This window comes from Cryptomeria japonica, unplaced genomic scaffold, assembly GCF_030272615.1.
Source record: "Cryptomeria japonica unplaced genomic scaffold, Sugi_1.0 HiC_scaffold_85, whole genome shotgun sequence".
NCBI lineage: Eukaryota > Viridiplantae > Streptophyta > Pinopsida > Cupressales > Cupressaceae > Cryptomeria > Cryptomeria japonica.
Window position 1 is genome coordinate 142,757 of NW_026728907.1, and position 9,744 is coordinate 152,500.

The 9,744-nt window shown below is 63.2% G+C and overlaps 2 non-coding genes across 2 annotated transcripts; both read left to right on the forward strand.

Moving 5' to 3' along the window:
* Positions 1–18: 18 nt before the first annotated feature.
* Positions 19–137, forward strand: LOC131864390 (5S ribosomal RNA). The gene has a single exon (XR_009363197.1). It is a non-coding gene; the product is annotated as a 5S ribosomal RNA (ribosomal RNA).
* A 7,804-nt stretch (positions 138–7,941) lies between these two features.
* Positions 7,942–8,060, forward strand: LOC131864401 (5S ribosomal RNA). Its single transcript, XR_009363208.1, has one exon. It is a non-coding gene; the product is annotated as a 5S ribosomal RNA (ribosomal RNA).
* Positions 8,061–9,744: the final 1,684 nt, after the last annotated feature.

Here is a 9,744-nt window from a genome sequence, read left to right on the forward strand (position 1 = left end):
CTGCGACAAGCTCATAACGGGTGCGATCATACCAGCGTTAGTGCACCGGATCCCATCAGAACTCCGCAGTTAAGCGCGCTTGGGCCGGAGTAGTACTGGGATGGGTGACCTCCCGGGAAGTCCCGGTGTTGCACCCTTTTTTAGTTTTTCGCCGGGCGTCGCAATGCTATTTGAATAAACCTTTTGCCCGTTTGCGTTCTCGTCGGGGCCGGGCCGGGCCGGGGTGCGCTGCCCGCACTACCGCGCGCGCGGGGGCGACACCGAGCGCGCACCCGAGGCGCCCCGAGCACACAGGCCACGGTGCAACCCGGGCGTTGTGCGCGCACCCCGGTGCGCCCGAGGTGCTGCGCGCGCACCCAGGTGAAATCGGTGTGCACCTCGGCCAGTGCGCGCTCGGTCGAGTCGCGCACGTTGGCCAAGGTGCACGGTGATGTTTCTTACTCTAAGGTTCCGCACCAGACGCCCGGGACAGGTGAGCGAAGCTGGGCGGGGCCGGGTGCGCGGCCGGGGCAGGTGCACGCAGCTGGAGAGAGCTTTGGAGCACACTTCGGAGCGCACCAATGATGCGCTCCATTCAAAAGTTTCCTGAAAAGGCAAAAAAAGTTGAGATTATAGAATTTCCCACTTGAGAGATTGTAAAAAAAAAAAATTTAAAATGAAGGAAACGCGGGTGCCAAGGTGTGCGCAGCCCAGCCAAGGTGTGCGCACCAAGGCGCCCACCCTGGCGAAGGTGCACGCAAGGTGCGCACCCGAGGCAAACCGGACAATTAACCCAACTTTCGACTTCGCGCGCACCTTGGAGCGCACTTCGGAGCGCTCCTTGGTGCGCACCAATCTTGGGCACCTCGGAGTGCACCATGGCGCCCACCAAGGTGCGCACCCGGGGCAAACCGAGCTCCGACTTCGTGCGCACCTTGGAGCGCACGAAAGGTGCGCACCATGGCGCCCACCAAGGTGCGCAGCCCAGCCAAGGCGTGCGCATCAAGGTGCGCACCCTGGCGAAGGTGCGCACCCGGGGCAAACCGAGCTCCGACTTCGTGCGCACCTTGGAGCGCACAAAAGGTGCGCAACCCAGCCAAGGTGTGCGCACCCCGGTCAAACCGAGCTCCGAATCGTGCGCACCAGAGGTGCACGCCATCGTGCGCACCTTGGAGCACACTTCGGAGCCCTCCTTGGTGCGCGCCGATGTTGCGCACCTCGGAGCGCACCCGGGGAAAACAATGCAATTAACCCGACTTTCGACTTCGTGGGCACCTCGGAGCGCTCTCGGGTTCGCACCTCGGAGCACACCGAGGTGCGCACCTTTGATGCGCTGCCTTCACCAATTTCCAGAAAAGGCAAGAAAACATTGAGAAGGTGTGCGCACCGAGGTGCCCACCCTGGCGAAGGTGCACGCGAGGTGCGCACCCGGGGCAAACCGGGCTCCGACTTCGTGCACGCCGCACCTTGGAGCACACTTCGGAGCGCTCCTTGGTGCGCACCAGGGCGCGCAACCCAGCCGAGGTGCCCACCCCGGCGAAGGTGCACGCGAGGTGCGCACCCGGGGCAAACCGGGCTCCGACTTCGTGCACGCCATGGTGCCCACCGCGGCGAAGGTGCACGCGAGGTGCGCACCCGGGGCAAACCGGGCTCCGACTTCGTGCACGCCGCACCTTGGAGCACACTTCGGAGCGCTCCTTGGTGCGCACCATGGTGCCCACCAGGGCGCGCAACCCCGCCGAAGGTGCACGCGAGGTGCGCACCCGGGGCAAACCGGGCTCCGACTTCGTGCACGCCGCACCTTGGAGCACACTTCGGAGCGCTCCTTGGTGCGCACCATGGTGCCCACCAGGGCGCGCAACCCCGCCGAAGGTGCACGCGAGGTGCGCACCCGGGGCAAACCGGGCTCCGACTTCGTGCACGCCATGGTGCGCACCGCGGCGAAGGTGCGCACCCGGGGCAAACCGGGCTCCGACTTCGTGCACGCCGCACCTTGGAGCACACTTCGGAGCGCTCCTTGGTGCGCACCAGGGCGCGCAACCCAGCCGAGGTGCCCACCCCGGCGAAGGTGCACGCGAGGTGCGTACCCGGGGCAAACCGGGCTCCGACTTCGTGCACGCCGCACCTTGGAGCACACTTCGGAGCGCTCCTTGGTGCGCACCATGGTGCCCACCAGGCCGCGCAACCCAGCCAAGGTGTGCGCACCAAGGTGCACGCGAGGTGCGCACCCGGGGCAAACCGGGGTCCGACTTCGTGCACGCCGCACCTTGGAGCACACATCGGGGCGCTCCCGGGTTCGCACCGGCGTTGCGCACCGTGGTGGGCACCTCGGAGCACACCAAGGTGGGCAGCGAGGTGCGCACCTTTGATGCGATGCCTTCACTAATTTCCATAAAAGGCAAAAAAAAAACGAGATTTTAAAATTTCCGTTTTGAAAGATAGTGAGAAAAAGGGAATGCTGGTGCCATCTTGAGCCCGCCCTGGTGCGCAGCCCAGCCAAGGTGTGCGCACCAAGGTGCCCACCCTGGCGAAGGTGCGCGCCCGGGCAATTAACCCAACTTCCAACTTCGCGCGCGCCAGGGTGGGAGCGCACCCAACAACCGGGCCTGGGAAGAGCCAATGCGAGAAACCCCACCAAACGCTCTGACAAAAAAAGAGGGGGCGCTCCAGTAACCCCGCTTCGGAGCGCACCCTGGGCAAACCCAGCCAAGGTGCCCACCCCGGCCAAGGTGCAGGCGAGGTGCGCACCCGGGGCAAACCGGGCTCCGACAACGTGCACGCCGCACCTTGGAGCACACTTCGTAGCGCTCCCGGGTGCGCACCTCAGAGCACACCAAGGTGGGCAGCGAGGTGCGCACCTTTGATGCGCTGCCTTCACTAATTTCCAGAAAAGGCAAAAAAAAAAGGAGATTTTAAAATTTCCGTTTTGAAAGATAGTGAAAAAAACGGAACGCGCGTGCCATCTTGAGCCCGCCCTGGTGCGCAGCCCAGGTAAGGTGCCCACCCTGGCAAAGGTGCGCACCCGGGCAATTAACCCTACTTCCGACTTCGTGCGCGCCAGGGTGGCAACCGGGCCTCGGAAGAGCCAATGCGAGAAACCCCACCAAACGCTCCGACAAAAAAAGAGGCGGCGCTCCAATAACCCCGCTTCGGAGCGCAGCCGGGGCAAACCCAGCCAAGGTGCCCACCCCGACGAAGGTGCACGCGAGGTGCGCACCCGGGGCAAACCGGGCTCCGACAACGTGCACGCAGCACCTTGGAGCACACTTCGAAGCACTCCCGGGTGCCCACCGGCGTTGCGCACCGTGGTGGGCAGCGAGGTGCGCACCTTTGATGCGCTGCCTTCACTAATTTCCAGAAAAAGGCAAAAAAAAATGAGATTTTAAAATTTCCGTTTTGAAAGATAGTGAAAAAAAAGGAACGCGGGTGCCATCTTGAGCCCGCCCTGGTGCGCAGCCTAGGCAAGGCATGCGCACCAAGGTGCCCACCCGAGGTGCACACCCGGGGCAAACCGGGCTCCGACTTCGTGCAGGCCGCACCTTGGAGCACACTTCGGAGCGCTCCTTGGTGCGCACCATGGTGCCCACCAGGGCGCGCAACCCAGCCAAGGTCTGCACACTAAGGTGCCCACCCCGGCGAAGGTGCACGCGAGGTGCGCACCCGGGGCAAACCGGGCTCCGACTTCGTGCACGCCATGGTGCCCACCGCGGCGAAGGTGCACGCGAGGTGCGCACCCGGGGCAAACCGGGCTCCGACTTCGTGCACGCCGCACCTTGGAGCACACTTCGGAGCGCTCCTTGGTGCGCACCATGGTGCCCACCAGGGCGCGCAACCCAGCCAAGGTGTGCGCACCAAGGTGCACGCGAGGTGCGCACCCGGGGCAAACCGGGGTCCGACTTCGTGCACGCCGCACCTTGGAGCACACATCGGAGCGCTCCCAGGTTCGCACCAGCGTTGCGCACCTTTGATGCGCTGCCTTCACTAATTTCCAGAAAAGGCAAAAAAAAACGATATTTTAAAATTTCCGTTCTGAAAGATAGTGAAAAAAACGGAACGCGGGTGCCATCTTGAGCCCTTCCTGGTGCGCAGCCCAGGCAAGTTGTGCGCACCAAGGTGCCCACCCTGGCGGAGGTGCGCGCCCGGGGCAAACCGGGCTCCGACTTCGTGCACTGCATGGTGCCCACCAAGGCGCGCAACCCAGCCAAGGTGCCCACCGCAGCGAAGGTGCACGCGAGGTGCACACCCGGGGCAAACCGGGCTCCGACTTCGTGCACGCCGCACCTTGGAGCACACTTCAGAGCGCTCCTTGGTGCGCACCAGGGCGCGCAACCCAGCCGAGGTGCCCACCCCGGCGAAGGTGCACGCGAGGTGCGCACCCGGGGCAAACCGGGCTCCGACTTCGTGCACGCCATGGTGCCCACCGCGGCGAAGGTGCGCACCCGGGGCAAACCGGGCTCCGACTTCGTGCACGCCGCACCTTGGAGCACACTTCGGAGCGCTCCTTGGTGCGCACCATGGTGCCCACCAGGCCGCGCAACCCAGCCAAGGTGTGCGCACCAAGGTGCACGCGAGGTGCGCACCCGGGGCAAACCGGGGTCCGACTTCGTGCACGCCGCACCTTGGAGCACACATCGGGGCGCTCCCGGGTTCGCACCGGCGTTGCGCACCGTGGTGGGCACCTCGGAGCACACCAAGGTGGGCAGCGAGGTGCGCACCTTTGATGCGATGCCTTCACTAATTTCCATAAAAGGCAAAAAAAAAACGAGATTTTAAAATTTCCGTTTTGAAAGATAGTGAGAAAAAGGGAATGCTGGTGCCATCTTGAGCCCGCCCTGGTGCGCAGCCCAGCCAAGGTTTGCGCACCAAGGTGCCCACCCTGGCGAAGGTGCGCGCCCGGGCAATTAACCCAACTTCCAACTTCGCGCGCGCCAGGGTGGGAGCGCACCCAACAACCGGGCCTGGGAAGAGCCAATGCGAGAAACCCCACCAAACTCTCTGACAAAAAAAGAGGGGGCGCTCCAGTAACCCCGCTTCGGAGCGCACCCTGGGCAAACCCAGCCAAGGTGCCCACCCCGGCCAAGGTGCAGGCGAGGTGCGCACCCGGGGCAAACCGGGCTCCGACAACGTGCACGCCGCACCTTGGAGCACACTTCGTAGCGCTCCCGGGTGCGCACCTCAGAGCACACCAAGGTGGGCAGCGAGGTGCGCACCTTTGATGCGCTGCCTTCACTAATTTCCAGAAAAGGCAAAAAAAAAAGGAGATTTTAAAATTTCCGTTTTGAAAGATAGTGAAAAAAACGGAACGCGCGTGCCATCTTGAGCCCGCCCTGGTGCGCAGCCCAGGTAAGGTGCCACCCTGGCAAAGGTGCGCACCCGGGCAATTAACCCTACTTCCGACTTCGTGCGCGCCAGGGTGGCAACCGGGCCTCGGAAGAGCCAATGCGAGAAACCCCACCAAACGCTCCGACAAAAAAAGAGGCGGCGCTCCAATAACCCCGCTTCGGAGCGCAGCCGGGGCAAACCAAGCCAAGGTGCCCACCCCGACGAAGGTGCACGCGAGGTGCGCACCCGGGGCAAACCGGGCTCCGACAACGTGCACGCAGCACCTTGGAGCACACTTCGAAGCACTCCCGGGTGCCCACCGGCGTTGCGCACCGTGGTGGGCAGCGAGGTGCGCACCTTTGATGCGCTGCCTTCACTAATTTCCAGAAAAAGGCAAAAAAAAATGAGATTTTAAAATTTCCGTTTTGAAAGATAGTGAAAAAAAAGGAACGCGGGTGCCATCTTGAGCCCGCCCTGGTGCGCAGCCCAGGCAAGGCATGCGCACCAAGGTGCCCACCCGAGGTGCACACCCGGGGCAAACCGGGCTCCGACTTCGTGCAGGCCGCACCTTGGAGCACACTTCGGAGCGCTCCTTGGTGCGCACCATGGTGCCCACCAGGGCGCACCCGAGGCAAACCGGGCTCCGACTTCGTGCACGCCGCACCTTGGAGCACACATCGGAGCGCTCCCAGGTTCGCACCAGCGTTGCGCACCTTTGATGCGCTGCCTTCACTAATTTCCAGAAAAGGCAAAAAAAAACGATATTTTAAAATTTCCGTTCTGAAAGATAGTGAAAAAAACGGAACGCGGGTGCCATCTTGAGCCCTTCCTGATGCGCAGCCCAGGCAAGTTGTGCGCACCAAGGTGCCCACCCTGGCGGAGGTGCGCGCCCGGGGCAAACCGGGCTCCGACTTCGTGCACTGCATGGTGCCCACCAAGGCGCGCAACCCAGCCAAGGTGCCCACCGCAGCGAAGGTGCACGCGAGGTGCGCACCCGAGGTGCACACCCGGGGCAAACCGGGCTCCGACTTCGTGCACGCCGCACCTTGGAGCACACTTCAGAGCGCTCCTTGGTACGCACCAGGGCGCGCAACCCAGCCAAGGTGCTCACCCCGGCGAAGGTGCACGCGAGGTGCGCACCCGGGGCAAACCGGGCTCGGACTTCGTGCACGCCGCACCTTGGAGCACACATCGGAGCGCTCCCGGGTTCGCACCAGCATTGCGCACCTTTGATGCGCTGCCTTCACTAATTTCCAGAAAAGGCAAAAAAAAGAAAAAAATGAGATTTTAAAATTTCCGTTTTGAAAGATAGTGAAAAAAACGGAACGCGGGTGCCATCTTGAGCCCGCCCTGGTGTGCAGCCCAGGCAAGTTGTGCGCACCAAGGCACCCACCCTGGCCAAGGTGGGTCACGGGGTGGGTCCTAGGGTGGGTAACGGGGTGGGTACTAAGGTGCGTGCCAAGGTGGGTCATAGGGTGGGTGCCAAGGTGGGCACCAGGGTGGGTGTGCACCAACCCTAGCCAGGGTAGGTCACGGGGTGGTTGTCGGGGTGGGCGTCAAGGAGCCAAGGTGGGTGGCAAGTAGCCAAGTTGCGTGCCAAGGTGGGTGTCGGGGTGGGTGCCAAGGATCCAAGGTGGGTGCCAAGGAACCAAGGTGGGTGTCTGGGTGGGTGCCGAGGTGGGAGCCAGGGTGGGTCCCAAGGTGAGTGCAAAGGTGGGTGCCAGGGTCAAGGTGAGTGCCAATGTGGGTTCCAAGGTGCCAGGGTCAGGGTGAGTGCCAATGTGGGTTCAAAGGTGCTAAGTTGGGTGCGAGGTTGGGTGCGAGGGTGGGTGGGTGCCAAGGTGTGCTAGGTGGAAGCCCGGGTGGGTCGGCATCCCATGGGTGTCGAGTTGGGTGCCTGATGGGTGCTTCTTGTCAAGTTTTAGTCGTCGGGACTCATTTCGAGCCTTAGAGGTCGTTTCTTGTCCGGTTGCCCTGTCTTCGACCTGGGAACCCAATTTTGGTCCTCGGGTCCCATTTTTTTTTGTCTCGCATCCCACTTTTGGCCTGTGGCCTTTTCGGGGTCGATTCTCGTTTTGGGCATCAGAGCATGTTTCTTCTCCTAAAACCCAATATTTGTTTATTAAGTCTCGGAACACATTTTTGTTCTCGTGGACCCATCATGGGTCTTGGAACGCATTTGTGGTCCTTGGGTCCCATTTTGCATCCCGAAACTTGTGTTTTGGTGCTTGATCCCTATTTTGGGTGCCCACCTTGCACCAAGTGCGCACCCGGGGCAAACCGAGCGCCTTGGTGCACCGGGGCAAGATCGAGCGTGCACCCGAGGCGCCCCGAACATGCACCAAGGTGCACTCGGCCCACATGTGAGCGCAGGTCGTTGCGCCCGAGGTGGTGTGTGGGCACCGCGTTGCAGACGGGACACTGCACGCACACGACGCCCCCTCCAGGTGCACGCACGTAGGCCGGGCCGGGTGCACACCCGACGCCCTAGCAAGGTGCGCGCACCCGGGCAGGGCTCACACTTGGCGAACGGGGCGCACTTCGCGAGGGAGGGTGTGCACCTCGACGGGGGTGGGTGGCCGGGGTGGATTCGCACGTGGGTCGCGGTTTGCTAAGTACACACTGCGACAAGCTCATAACGGGTGCGATCATACCAGCGTTAGTGCACCGGATCCCATCAGAACTCCGCAGTTAAGCGCGCTTGGGCCGGAGTAGTACTGGGATGGGTGACCTCCCGGGAAGTCCCGGTGTTGCACCCTTTTTTAGTTTTTCGCCGGGCGTCGCAATGCTATTTGAATAAACCTTTTGCCCGTTTGCGTTCTCGTCGGGGCCGGGCCGGGCCGGGGTGCGCTGCCCGCACTACCGCGCGCGCGGGGGCGACACCGAGCGCGCACCCGAGGCGCCCCGAGCACACAGGCCACGGTGCAACCCGGGCGTTGTGCGCGCACCCCGGTGCGCCCGAGGTGCTGCGCGCGCACCCAGGTGAAATCGGTGTGCACCTCGGCCAGTGCGCGCTCGGTCGAGTCGCGCACGTTGGCCAAGGTGCACGGTGATGTTTCTTACTCTAAGGTTCCGCACCAGACGCCCGGGACAGGTGAGCGAAGCTGGGCGGGGCCGGGTGCGCGGCCGGGGCAGGTGCACGCAGCTGGAGAGAGCTTTGGAGCACACTTTGGAGCGCACCAATGATGCGCTCCATTCAAAAGTTTCCTGAAAAGGCAAAAAAAGTTGAGATTATAGAATTTCCCACTTGAGAGATTGTAAAAAAAAAAAATTTAAAATGAAGGAAACGCGGGTGCCAAGGTGTGCGCAGCCCAGCCAAGGTGTGCGCACCAAGGCGCCCACCCTGGCGAAGGTGCACGCAAGGTGCGCACCCGAGGCAAACCGGACAATTAACCCAACTTTCGACTTCGCGCGCACCTTGGAGCGCACTTCGGAGCGCTCCTTGGTGCGCACCAATCTTGGGCACCTCGGAGTGCACCATGGCGCCCACCAAGGTGCGCACCCGGGGCAAACCGAGCTCCGACTTCGTGCGCACCTTGGAGCGCACGAAAGGTGCGCACCATGGCGCCCACCAAGGTGCGCAGCCCAGCCAAGGCGTGCGCATCAAGGTGCGCACCCTGGCGAAGGTGCGCACCCGGGGCAAACCGAGCTCCGACTTCGTGCGCACCTTGGAGCGCACAAAAGGTGCGCAACCCAGCCAAGGTGTGCGCACCCCGGTCAAACCGAGCTCCGAATCGTGCGCACCAGAGGTGCACGCCATCGTGCGCACCTTGGAGCACACTTCGGAGCCCTCCTTGGTGCGCGCCGATGTTGCGCACCTCGGAGCGCACCCGGGGAAAACAATGCAATTAACCCGACTTTCGACTTCGTGGGCACCTCGGAGCGCTCTCGGGTTCGCACCTCGGAGCACACCGAGGTGCGCACCTTTGATGCGCTGCCTTCACCAATTTCCAGAAAAGGCAAGAAAACATTGAGAAGGTGTGCGCACCGAGGTGCCCACCCTGGCGAAGGTGCACGCGAGGTGCGCACCCGGGGCAAACCGGGCTCCGACTTCGTGCACGCCATGGTGCGCACCGCGGCGAAGGTGCGCACCCGGGGCAAACCGGGCTCCGACTTCGTGCACGCCGCACCTTGGAGCACACTTCGGAGCGCTCCTTGGTGCGCACCAGGGCGCGCAACCCAGCCGAGGTGCCCACCCCGGCGAAGGTGCACGCGAGGTGCGTACCCGGGGCAAACCGGGCTCCGACTTCGTGCACGCCGCACCTTGGAGCACACTTCGGAGCGCTCCTTGGTGCGCACCATGGTGCCCACCAGGCCGCGCAACCCAGCCAAGGTGTGCGCACCAAGGTGCACGCGAGGTGCGCACCCGGGGCAAACCGGGGTCCGACTTCGTGCACGCCGCACCTTGGAGCACACATCGGGGCGCTCCCGGGTTCGCACCGG